Source organism: Dermacentor albipictus, chromosome 8, assembly GCF_038994185.2.
Source record: "Dermacentor albipictus isolate Rhodes 1998 colony chromosome 8, USDA_Dalb.pri_finalv2, whole genome shotgun sequence".
NCBI lineage: Eukaryota > Metazoa > Arthropoda > Arachnida > Ixodida > Ixodidae > Dermacentor > Dermacentor albipictus.
In genome coordinates this window covers 132,765,773-132,779,203 of record NC_091828.1, presented here as the reverse complement: position 1 = coordinate 132,779,203, position 13,431 = coordinate 132,765,773, and the positions used below count along the sequence as shown (strand labels likewise).

Genomic DNA, 13,431 nt, shown 5'->3' with positions numbered 1-13,431 from the left:
TCTTTTACCTATTATGTATGCCCGAACATTCAGCAACATGTTCCAAAATTGATTACCTCCCCATCCCCGTCATGTTGGAAGTTACAGTGAGTTATCCGACCGATACCCTCGTGTTGCGATACCAAAAATCCGGACTATTCCTTTTAGACAAATATTATTCAAAATACCTCTTACCGCGAAGCTGTATTTGGCTAGCCGATTCGTCCACCCGTCCGTCTGTCGCCTATAAGCCGAAAACTCCTCCGGTGCAACCTCATGCTCATGTGCGAAAGAAAAAGCGAGAAAGCGAGAAGCGCGATTGGCTGCGCCAGTAGCGAGGTCTTTGCTCTCCGTCGCAGTCGAGCACGCGCGCAGCAGTTGCTGTCTGGCTCCGAAATGGGTCGGCCACGCGTCATACGTACTCCTGAGGGGCAGCGAGCTTTCGATCAGCAGCGCCGGGAGCGGCACCGGGAACGAGCTCGTCTACGCCGTGCCCGGGTGCAGGAACAGGCTCGTGCAGCCGAGCGCAAGCGGCAACTGCGTACCGAGGATCCGGCAGCCTACCACGCCGCTGTTTAATGAACTGTCAGAATGAACCCAGTGATAAACACCGGGTTCGCACGTTTCAGCTTCGCTGATTAAACGTCTGTACGGAGTGCTTGGGCGGTATTTCTTTTTTTGTAGTCCGGATAACAATTAAGCGATTCCAGGTACTTGCTGGAATACCAGCAGGTTCTTTCTTTCGTGGTCGTGCCTTCCTTCTCAGTAAACCTCGTGATTAGAAATGGCCACGTGTTCCGCAAGTGCATTGGAGACAACTTTCTTCTTTCTGATGTCATTCATATGGTCTTTCAGCATTCTAGTATATTCTAATACATTTCGGACATTCTAGTACACCGTGTTTTTCTGTGATGGCTGTGCCAGATTAATAAGTACCTGGGTTCAAGATAACAGTATAATTTTTAGAGATCGAAGGTGTTTCTGGTGCCAACCTTAAACCCGATTCGATCAGTCTTCGATCAGATTCGATTCGATCGATTTGTTGGCAGCAGACGGCGCGCTGCAGGCATCACCCGTTGTGCCAGCCGAGGGGGAGCATAATCTAACAGCGCTAGTCCACCGACCATGACTCGTTATTTTGTTTGCCAACAGATGACGCCAAAAGCGAACGTGCTTTCTTTAGCTGTTGGTTGACGGCGCTGCAGGCAGCCGTCGTAGAGCGCAGGCCACGCGCTCGCGTGTTCCCTTTCATAAAGGACGACAGTGTACATGTGGTCTTAGAGATGGTTTTTTTATTCCACCATTACCAAATCATTCAAGAAAGCCTTCATAGAAACTGTTCCTTCTGCAAGCGTGGGTGTTCACTTCAGTAGGTATGACACTCACCACCGACAGCGTTTTTCTTGTAAAATTTATTTTGTTTTATTCATTAATTTCTTTATAGCGATCCTCTTGCGCGACATACGGACGGATGGGTTTCCTAGTTGGCTAGGCGTAGAAATGCTTACGCAGTTAAAATATTTCCTGTGACATTTACAATAGTAGAATGTTGGGCCTGTTGGTGATGCATAAGTGTTTGTCTCGCCCTCTTTGTCCCGCCTATCGCGCCTCACACTAAAAACAAACTTATGCGACATATGTTTTTGACAAATCCTTCGCGAAATGCTGGCACTTCGCCGAGACGCTACCTGCCACGTCGCGTTGTGCTCTCCAGCGAGATGTTGCGGATTTGCCTCACGGCCGTGCGGTGGCTGTAACTCGATGCAAGCGACAGAGCAAGAGCTTTCTCGTACAGCACTTGCACGTTAGAAAAAAAAAAGAAACTCGGGAGTTGTGGAGCCCTCTGATACGGCATGTCTGTACGCATGCCCCGTGCGGCTCTCGGTCGTTAAAGCCCTGCAAATCATTCAAACGTGCCCCTCGTGCCGTGAGCACTTTCTATTCACCCCTTTTATTCTCGCGGGTGCATGATCGATTCGCAAACTTTACATGCAAGATGCAACAACCAAAATTTTCACGGCTGGCTCCATCAGAGTGTGTCTAATAATAACCGAAACCTCGCAGGAAGCTCGCCAGCGGCATATTAAAATTGTCCCCCAAAACTGTGCTCGTAGCTGCGTGATTGCCCATTAACGAGACGATAGCAGAAAGTCGGGGCGCTCTCCGTCGATAAGACCGATGAAAATCTCCTCCCCCCGACGACCCCTTTGTTACCCGCCTCGCTCTCGGGGCGCCTCCGCCCCGTCAAGAGCGCGCCACGACGACACTGCTTTTGACTTCATCGACGTCAGACGCCCGAGCGGCCAGCGTTACGCATCCTGGCACCACCTCGCGTCACAGCGCCTCCAGAATGGCGCCCGAGTCGGCGCAGCGAGCGCTCCTCGCCACCTCTTCGTCCCCCTCGCAGCTTTTGTTTCGGCAGCCCAGCGCGCAAGCCCTCGCATTATCGACGCCAAAGCTGGCGCGGCGTTTCGCACAAAGCGTCGTTGGCGGGCAAAGCTGCAACAATCTTCGCTATCGGCGCGTTCCCTATCACCTCTCTAGTCCCTCCGTCTTACAGTAGTTTCCTTCTCTCCCCTACAAAGCCAAACTTTTCGTTCTCTACACCACCCTCCCCCGTCTGGTACCACCGCTTACTTTAGGCAGTCACCCGCCTTGCATCGCTCGCCGTTCAATACGTGCGTTGCTGATCTCGACGGGTGATTGCCTTTCTCAGCTGGCTTCCCCGATGCCAGCAGTATCCCCTTGGGGCAAGGCCTGCAGCGGAATCACTAGACGCAGCTGCCGGCGTTGCTTTCACATCGCCCACGCGCTCCAAATTTGACGTCGTGGTTTTAACCCTCAACCTTTCCCGCGTTAGATACCCAGGGAGCTTCCGAATCCCCCACCTATAAAAAAACGAGGCAAGCAGGCAATATGGAAGGGGCGGGAGATTGTCTCGTCATCCCCGCAACATCTATGGCGACGCGAGGCTATCGGCTTCACGGGCGCCTGCTTTAGCACCGGGCACGCCTCCAGGCAAGAATCATCGCTGCGGCTAGTGCCCTCCTTCTTTGTTCCTTTCTCTACCGCATTTTTGAAAACACTCCTTTTTCCCAAGTTTCTACTCTTGACCCCCTCACTCACGGCGTGTTCCGGGCGCCCTTCAATCCGGCCTCACGACTAAGCGCCTTCGCCCCATCGCCGCTGGAGCCGTTTTTCAAATTGATTTAGCTCTCCGGCAGCGGGCCCGGAAGTTTTGGGAGAAGGGAGGAAGGAGGTTTCCGGGGCATGACTAGGGAAGTATGAGAATGGTGCGAGGAGGAAAAAGGGAGATTGAGACGGAAGCGAAGTGAGGGGAGAAAAGCGTGGCGCGCGCAGTAATTTTAGCGCGCTCTGTCCGTGCTACCCTAATTAAATGCGGCGACTTCGGAAGTTGCCGGACTGCACAGAGCACGGTGAGACGATGAGACAGCAGGACGAAGGTTGAGGGAAAGAGGATTGGAAACTGCCTTTTCTACTTGGCCATGCAGTGGCATATAGTAAGGCTCGCCGTTCCAGCATAGAGCCCAATTCGCTTGAAATGCGTAGACCTGGCCTTTCTTAAGCACTAGTCCGCTTCTTTTCGCACTTTGTTTGCAGAAGATAAGCAGAGAATTATGTCTCAGTAGACACGTAAAGCCGCAAAGCAGCAAGCGCTAAACACTTCCTCACGTGAGACAGCGTCGGTATTGACTCTTTCATGCGTTTATGGGTTTCTTTCGTGTCCGTAAGCTATCCTTTTTATACAACGTCACGTTCCTTGGTGGAATAAAGATGTGTTGAAGGGCCCAGAGGGATAAAGGAAATAGAGATTGTGTTTTCTAAACAATAAATTCTGCAACATTTTTCGCTATCTGATCGGTTGAAGAGTACTTATTTCATCCCCGCCATCAAACCTTGTTTAAAAAGAGATAACAGAGAACAAAGCAAGCCCCGTGGAAACCGAGGTGAAGGCAAGAAAGAACCACTGCCAGTCACAGTGATTTCCTACGAGAAATTTCCAGTACGCCGAGATTCCATCGGATTAGGAATACTGTGTTTGGCAGCATTTCGACATCTCAAGTTTCCATGAAAAAATCAGTGGTACCCATCAAGACAATTAGACGTTATGAATACTAGAATAAGGAGCCGTATTCCCCAGCTAAACCAATGTTTGCGCAGTTCCGGTCTGGTGATATATCCCTGTAGAAATTCTGCCTGGACATAGAACATTTTGATCATTAGTTTATTCTGTCGCCGGTTTGTAATACAAAGAAATTCGTAAGCGCTGGAGTTTCGCTCTCCCTTGAGACCTCGGCACTGGATTTTAGCCACACAGACGTGTTTGACGCTGCATGTGATTTTCTTCTAGCAACAGAACGGATACCTTTTTTTTAGCGTATACCGACCATTTTATTTACTGTACTTATTATAACTTTTCTAAATTTCTTTCATATTAAACTGTTCAATGAAGGTACTTCTTATTTTTGTTTAAAATATAGTTGTCCGTTCATCTGGTCTCACTTCTCAATTAAACAGGCCATAATTAAGCTATACTTTTTATTTGCAGTTTTGTCTTTTCAAATTAGTGTTATGAAGGACTGTGCCTACATCCACCCGAATCTTGAATATCACCATTGTGGACACGTGCAATATTTTGAAGGAGCATCATCGTTATCATTATTATTACCGCTCGTAGAAAGCGGCCGCAGAAGCTTCGACGGCATTCCTGAGAAAAAAAACCCCTAAGCTTTGACAAATTTTGTTGCGGACCAATAGGCCCAATATTGCACAACACAGGCAAAAGAAAGAGAAAGACGAAGCTCAGTCGCGTTGACGGTGTAATTGGGAAATTTAATTTACGTATGCCAGCGTCCTCGTACGCAGTAATAGGTCACGCTTTTTCCTGCATGTTAGACACCTTCCGCAGGCAGATAATCTGGTGAAAGAAGACAGCAGGAATAAAAGAAAACGAGCCTTCCAGGCTTTCAGCCATCTCTTCGTCCCACAGAAGGCCCTCTGCATCACCGTACCCCGCCTTTTACTGGAAAAAGCTTTGGACACCGCCAGTCCAGAATTAAGACGTCAGCAAGGTTAAAGGTGGCAGGATCAAAGCGCAGCATCGGGAGACTACCTACCTCACGCGCTATCCGGGAAGTCCTTGCTGCTCCTGCTCTTCACCTCGCTGTCCTTTCGTACGGGTTTTTCCATTAAATAAAAGAACAGAGTTCAGGACGAGGCAGGGTCAGAGGTTGAGGAGCGAGGTCAACGAAGGCGAGGCGGAGGGGAACTTCCTGTCCTACTGCGCGGACACCCTTTGCCCCCGTGCACGTTGTCCAGGAGCCTTCCTAACTATTTCTCGCAGACCCTTCCTCCTCTCTCGAAAGATAACATCGTTGCCCGCGTGACCCGCCTCTCTGTTTCTCGGAGCCTCCTCTCCCTGTCGGAGCTGGAGAGCGGCCGCGTGAAGTTATATGGCCCTTTGGGGCCTTTGATCGCCGCTTTCGATCACCGTGCGCGAGAGAGGAGCACTTTTTGTGTGTTTACGTTTTCATTCTGCGCTCTCGGGCTCGCGCGCCCGCCGGAAAGATCAACGAGCGTTTTGTCACGGCCGTTTTTAAGAGCGATATTCAATCACCGCCTTAATGGGGCGTGCAGTGAAAGGTGTTTAGGGAGCCGGAAAGATATGTCTTTCGCCCGGCTTTTATCTTGCCTTGAGCGATGAGCGCTGTCTGTGGCCTCCAATGTAAACATCACGCCGGTGGTAATGGCCGCTTGGATCATTATTGTAATGTGCTTACCCCTTTCTTTGAAACGCCACGTGAAAATAAACTGACCCAAATTTCAGCCCTATGACTTTTTCGTAGATTCACATAATACTGCTATACGCATTTTTCTGTTAGTGTAGAGCGAGCATACCGAAATATTTTTGTAGGACGCAATGCCCGCGACTCCCACCCAGCCACTGCGAATGCGACGCGCCTTACTATACGAGACTGCGGACGTGCCCGTGTGTTTGAATGAATATGAACTTTTGGCTATTACAATTCATTTTGCTATCACCTAAATTCTCGGCGTAGCAACAGGAATGCATCCCAAAATATGACAATAAGATTTCTTACTGCTGCAGCAAACAGAAATATATATTGCATCTTTTGACGTATCCATATTGTCACGTCAAATCATACCGAGCAAGTTGTTTAAAATGTAATGTAAGTAAAAGTAAAATGCAAAATGTAAGTTTAATATGTAACAGCTGGACTTGAACAAAAAAGAAAGCAGTGGTCTTTGCTTTTGGGTTTTCCATCGTTGTCACTACCATGTAGACGGATGTAAGGGCCGCACTTACTTTTCACCATTTTGACGAGGTCCTTACACGGGACCCAACCTTTCGGTCAAAATGGTGTTGACACAGCCGGCGACTACTGCACACCCTGGATCCCCGGTTGTACCACATTGCACCAGAGGTTACCGCGCAACTCTCGCCCCCTGGCGGGGACAAGCCGAAGCGGGCAGCGCGCGTGCGTTCGCCGATGCACGGCATCGGGGCAGCGCACGCGATTGCTTCGCCCACGGAACGACCTTGTTTTTTTTTTCCAAATTTTGGGCTGCCAAGTTGTAGGTGCGGCCCTTACACTCGTGCGGCCTTTACTCGAGTCTATACGGTAATCGAACTACTAAAATATTTTATATCATGCTATTTCAATGACGGAAGTTCTTGCTGTAGCAACGTACATTTTGTAGTAAAGCTTGACATCGCATAGTCACAAAATTTTCGGTTTATTCCTATGGCGACGTCAATATTTGTTGTAACGTGATCATCATGCCACGTCTACGAGACCAGATCTATAAGAACAAAGCATAACGACGCGAGAACCTCAGACTTACGACACAAATTTTTATTCACTGTCGTTGTTCTTAACTGGGTTGTGTCACTGTGCACGTTTTGCTGCAATGAATGGAACGGTTGCCAAACGCCTGAGACACCACGTGCGTAATTGTAACCCTCGTGAACATGAAAAGACTTGTCTGTCGGGTGTGTGCGACGGGATTATGCACTGGCGCAAATCCTACTCTGTCTTGTCCTACGTTCGATCTTTCTACGCCAAAGAATGGTTTCCTAAGCCAAAGCCTGGTTCCTCTCCGTGTTCCTTTGTGTGGGTTGACCCGATGTGTCCTTACAAGGCCCGCTACCACGGAGCCAGAGAGAATGAGGTGCCCGGAAGGTGGAGGCTACAAGAAAGCCGGAGAGCCGCCACGTGGAGTACCATCTTCTCTGACCTTGCGTGAAGGAGCACGCACGCCGAACATATTGCTTTCTTTTTTTGGCCTGGAGTGCACCGCTCACCCATAATGATGTACTAAACTTCTGCTATAGTTTTTACATCATCTCGTCTTCCCCGCCGAACCCTCTCTCATGGTCAACCTGGCTCGAGCTCCAAGCAGACGCTGTTGAAGGTCGACGAAACCCCGCCCCCGTAAGAACTGGTGGCAGCCATAACAACTGGTAAGCAGCGAAGTGGGAGTGGATCTACGAGCCTCGTCTAACAAGTCGCAATTGAACGCAGCCTTTGCGATGGTCTACGCCGGATTCTTGGCTGCAAGGTGGTGAGTGTGGGACTTTCTTTGCTGAGTTTTGATTGCCAGGTTTTGTTGAAGGGTTAGAACAAAACGGGTAATTCGAACTATTGTTGTCGCCTAGTTAGGTTGCGGCAAGATAGTTATGTGCAGCTGAGAGAGCAGCACTGAAAACAGCCTTGAATTTGAAGTCATTGCGTAAACCGGAGTTGTGGGAGCTGGCGCAGGAGTTGCACCTGTATGTCACAGATGCACTCCAAAAACCACGCTTGATTGAGGCTATTCTTGCCCTAGAGGTTGAGGGTGATGAGCTTACGGAATGCCTGGAGATCATTAGAGAGAGGGAGACTGCAAGAAGTCAGGGAAGATCGGGAACAATGGGAAAACAAAAAACAGAACGTTAAGAATGGGAACGTAAAGACGCACTTGAATTGAGCGTCTCAAGCTCGAAATCTAACGCGCTCGAGCAGTAGGGCAGTGGAGCGAAAGAAACAGTGCCGGAGAACGCGTGTTGTCAAAGATGACAGAGCTAATGCGGGTTTATTCCAGTGGAACTTCGAGGTGACGTGCGAGAAGCAAGGGATCTACCGTGAATCGTGGCCACAGCGTCTGCTCAGTGTTACCGGGCGAGGCAACGGATGTTATCGCCCGCTTAACCAGAAAGGAAGCTGAGATTATGATAAGGTAAAGCCAAGTTTGCTGAGAAAGCATAGGCTGTCAGCGGAAGCGTTCCGGCAAAGTGGGAAATGCTAGGAATGAGTCCTATCCAGAATTTACATTCAGTTTATGTCAAATATGGAGGAATGGCTCAAGTCACAAAAAGCCTATGGTGATCACGCGAAGGTACTTCAGTGCCTTGAACAATTTTATAACCGGTAAACCGAGAACGTGGGGTAGTGAGTTTAAGATAGGCCAGAAGTTAGCACGGTAGCCAGAGCCGCTGAACTAGCCGAGGAACTTGTGACGCGCCGGGCTCGTGAAGTCAGCGGCGGTCGAAAAGGCTATACGAATTTGAGGCTCGCCAGGCCCAAGCCGAAGCCCAGGCCGAAATAAAAGGAACACAAGCCAATGAATGAGGGTACCTCACAATGTAATACTTCCTGGTCGAAAGGGAGCCCGAAAAATAAGGCAGAGCCAGAAAGGAAATTGAAAGTGAGGAAACGTTTTTTTTTTTTTTTTTGCTACAACTGTCACAAACCGGAGCACATTGCTGCGCAGTGTTATGCTATGTTCAGACTACGTTCGTAAGGCGCCGATTTTTCGTAACATACGTAAGCGGAAGCGCAACAAGCGTATGCGTCTAGTTCAGACTGCGAACGTAAAGGTACCAACTTGCGCAATTCTCGCAAAAATCGTGGGTGAGAGTGTTAAAGGGTCGGCAACATTTACGACTGTTATGTTACGACCGTTGCGACACAGCCAATGACCGATAAGCTTTCGGCTTTCAACAACCGGTGACGACACTTCCGTCCTCCCGTCTGCAGACAGCTCCGGGCGCGGGAAGTGCCATTCCGCCATTCCGTGCGCACGATTGGCTGTGTTCGTGAACATTTTTGCAGTGCGCCTTGCGAGACTGTTTTCAGTTCATCTGGTTTATCCGCCGAGGAAATCGATGGCCGCAGATGCGTGCTCCGAACTTCGATGAGTGGTCTCATTAGGTTTTCAAGAAAGCGGAACTGCTGGGGCGACATGCGCATGATGTTATAAAACATCGCAGCGTCACCAACTCGGAGCTTGGCGAAAAGGTTGTGAAAATTGCCGTCCACGGCCCTGTCGAGAAATACTTGCCGCACCCAAACCCTTCTGCGTCGCCTTCGTCGTCTTTGGGCGATTGAATACAAGACTATAAGTTTGTTTTGAGCGTGAATTTCTTCGATCTCGGCCAGCGCTCGCATGTTGGCAGGAGCCATATTGGACCGCTGGTGACGTCGATTCTGCAGCTCCAAATTTGATTGACCTGTTGTAAAAGCCGTAATTTAAGCAGCAGTAAATGTGAACAAAGGTGCCGGCTTAACTGCCGTAACGTTTTTTACAGCCGTTACGTTCGATACGCCAAAAGAGCTGTTACGCGCGTTACGACCGTAGTGTGAACATAGCATAACACGGCAAAGTTTTATCTGTCGGTTACAATAACGAGAGCAGGAAGCTGCTCGAACCATACACGCGCTACCTTGAAGCAAACGGTAAACCATGTCGCGTACTGCGCGACTTCGCGGCTACTAAGGACGTGGTTTGCAGCTCTTATGTGCATGTTCACGGTGAATGCGCCTGGATTAACCCAGCTGTGGAAGGTCATAGTGCATGTCTTCCAGTCGCAAAGGCATCGATCAAAGGTCCTTTCGGCACACTTGAGACGGAAGCTGCCGTATCGCCTGCCCTTTGCTCTGCAGTACCCTCACCTGTTCTCAAATAGATCGGGTCAGGTTCTGCGCGATAAAGTGCTTGTGTTCAGGGAGGCTAGCGTGATGGCACTAACGAGATCGAAAGCTCGGTAGTTAATTGCAAAAGCAGTCGCGGAAACATCGCTAACTGAGGTGAATGGCTGTTTGAAATCCGAAAAAGCAAAAATCGAGAATGCAGCCGCGTTTCAACAGCAGGAGTTTGGATCCGCACAGGCAGAGGCCCCGGTAGTGGCAGCAGCCGAGTTATTGGAAGAGCAGTCGCTAGATTTATTTGTAGCGCCTACGTCGGAAGGCCTACAGCGGCTACTAGAGGTAGACAGTTCAACCTTGAAGTCCGAGCAAAATAACGACCCCAGCCTGCGGAACATCTTAAGCAACCTAAAGTAAGGTGTTGCACGGAAAAACGGGAATTTTTATGGCATACGCGGCCTACTGTACCGGACGTACGTAGATCGCAGGGGTGCCGCATCTGACCAGCTGGTCGTGCCCCAAGCTTATCGACAGGATCTTTTGCGCTTGTCGCACGGAAGCTCTTGGGTCACTTCGCTGTCAAGAAAACTAAGGACCGACTATTACAGGAGTATTATTGGCCAGGCTGTTTGCGCGACGCAGAGCAATTTGTAAGGGCTTGCGACACATGTCCACTTGGGGAAGCTGGGTGAAAAGGCAAGAGCGCCGATGAAGCTAGTGCCGATCATCACTGAGCCCTTTCGGAGGCTTGTAATCAACACAGTAGGCCCAATTCCAGTAACAGCCTTGCGATACCATCATATTTCGACAGCGACTTGTCCCGCTACTAATTTTTCTGAAGCCCCCGTATTTTCTCTCTCGCACGCGCTCTTGCTCGCGCACGCGTGCAAACGTCTGGCGCCTGCCGAGTGGCACGCCTCGCTGTGCTTAGTGTAAAAGCCCGGGTGGAGGTCGGATTTGGAGCGAAGGGTTGAGCGTGCAACATGGTGCGCCTCATATTTAGGCTATTCCACTCTGTTGAAAAGAGCTTACGTGCCAGGTGACGAAGCCTCCTTGCAGCGTTGGTCCTGGAAACATGAATGGGAACGCTGGGTTGTTATTGATGTGACTCTCGGGCAGCTTTGTCCGCTTAATCATTTCCACTGATCCCGCAATGCCCAGGTAGCTAGCCACTGTAAAATAATTTCGTGGCCTTTCTATTTGATGTCTTGGTAGAGTTTGACAATTTTTTATGTTAGCTATTCGTGAGATCCACGTCGGAGAACTGACTGCACGCTGTGTAAAACCGGTCCCGAGTCGGAAAAGAGGCCCTTGTGCCAAGACTCCTTGTGTCAATAAATTTAAGTGCATTGCGCAGAGCCGTGAGTTCTGCAGCCGTGGACGTCGTGAAATGTGACGTCGTAAGTCGCAGTGTTATTATTCTCGACGGTATGAACACAGCATCGCCAGAACTGGTCGATGTAGTCGATCCGTCAGTGCAAATGTGTGCGTAGCTACTGTATCTCTCGTACAACAGGAGTAAGCTCAACTGTTTGAGTGCAGGCGGTGGTAGATATCACTTTCTCTGAAGTCCTGGAATCCTGAGGTGTACTTCTAGTTGGCACAAAGAAAGAGAAAGAGTGCGCGTATCTCGTATGGGCTGTTCAAAAATTGTCTTGCTATCTTGCGGGCTCAAGGTTCGGAATCTTGGCACGTAAAATTTTGGAATTTTACGTGCCAAGACTACGATTTGATAATGCGGGACACGGTAGTGAGGGACTCCGGAATCATTTTGAATACCTGGTGTTTTTACCATGCACTCAGTCCGCATGCCATTCTTACGTTTCACTCCAATTGAAATGCAATTGCCGCGGCCGGGATTCGATCCCGCGTGCTCGGGCTTAGTAGTGTAACGCCATAGCCACTGCGATACCATGGTGGCGTTTTTTTTTTCATGTGTGGTTACTGGTATGCAGAGAAAAAAAAGAAAAGAAAAGCTATCTTCTAAAGCAGGACGATTACCCGAGAACTTGCTTTGAAATTAAGAGCTATCACTTGTGCGAAGATTACTATACGACGGAAGCCGACGAAAGTGTGCATGCGTCCCTACTTTTTTTTTAACCTCACCCTTAAGTGTTACACTATGCCGTAGACTATTCGCCTATCCTTTTCTTTTTTTAAATCTTAATCGCCATTTTCTTTTCAATAATTCTCATCACTCACTGCGCTTTAGTTGATATGTTCCCTTGAGTCCCGGAGCGCACATTTCTGTGGGAGACTTGTTTTCACTACTTCTGTCCAGTGGCGGCAAGAACACGACTACGTACATTGAGCTTCGTTGCGTTTCAAACCTGTACGAAATCATTGTGGTTCCATTTCACTTGCTTAGTTGAAACACGTTGGCGCGCTAGTTGGTTAGAATTCATGATAGAGTGTGTAAGCGCGACTGAACGAGGACGAAGAAATAAACAGACACACAGAGACAGCCCTACTTTCAAGTATAGATTTTATTTTCGCAGGAACCGATAAATATATACCGATGGAGTGGAAACAAGAGAGACAAAAAAAGAACACCCAGTAGTGCATATATATAAGAAATGTACACGTGTCGAAGGCACGATCAAAACACGCACTGCGAGAGTTATTGCGATAAACCGCGGAATCTTATCTCTTTTACAGATGGCGGCAGTGAAGGCTTGCTTACACAACTTTCTTTTAAATTCGCAATTTCATAAGATTCCACGATTTTCCTTGTCATCATACAGTTAGACTTATACAATACAGAAGTACTTCCAAACCTAAGTTTGCAGCCACAATCTCTGCAATGAATACCCAAATGGTCCGATGTTACTTTAGTGACATTATATTGGTGTTGCGTTAGACTTTGGTTGATGCATCTGCTGATTTGGCCAACATAGGTTTCTTTGCACGAAATCAGAATGGCAAAGACATCGTTATGAATGCAGGTTACAAAATGTTTGCGATGCTGAGCAGAACAAGCTTTCGTCTTGTTATACTTTTAGTTAACTTGTTTGCATAGCTTCTTAACGCGTAGCTTCTTAACTGCATAACACGCCTGGAGTGTTTAAGTGCTGTCGCAAGAAAGGGAATTAACACAATTGATAAAAATTATGATGACAATGTTTAGGGATGCAAGAACAACATCTCACAAAGCCCGCTTTGTATATTTCGAAGCGCGGAACTTGGCAAAGACAAGGGGTGAGAGACGAGCTTCCCAAAGAGATCTGCGTCGCGAATTATAATAAGATGGTGCACCGGGTAGCCCGTTCCCTTACCTGGGTGCCGTATAGTTCAAGCGCGCCCTCGCGCCACATCGTCCACGATGTAAACTGCAATCTACTAACGTACACTGTAGGCTCGCATACGTCAGCAGCCACAATAAGAAGCTGCGCAAAGCAAGAGATAGGAGCTTTGGCCTGTTTGAGAATGAAAACCTTAAGAAGTTAGCCTTAAGAAGTACTTAGTTCCATCGTCTGCTTTCTTGAGACCCCGCTAATTGCAA

General features: G+C 48.7%; 2 protein-coding genes across 16 annotated transcripts in view; one reads left to right on the top strand and one right to left on the bottom strand.

Annotated features, from left to right (window-relative positions):
• LOC135905854 (uncharacterized) overlaps positions 1-13,431 on the bottom strand; it is a 210,523-nt gene that overhangs the window by 30,330 nt on the left and 166,762 nt on the right. The window lies entirely within an intron of this gene.
• LOC135905855 (uncharacterized) overlaps positions 1-13,431 on the top strand; it is a 163,623-nt gene that overhangs the window by 4,240 nt on the left and 145,952 nt on the right. Inside the window, exon 2 of one of the 4 annotated variants that reach the window (XR_010565538.1) lies at positions 339-570. The exons of the other annotated variants lie outside the window; for them this stretch is intronic. The gene's annotated coding sequence lies outside the window, so the exon portion shown is untranslated. Of the gene's footprint in view, positions 1-338; positions 571-13,431 lie in introns of those variants that run through there. 4 annotated transcript variants of the gene reach the window in all.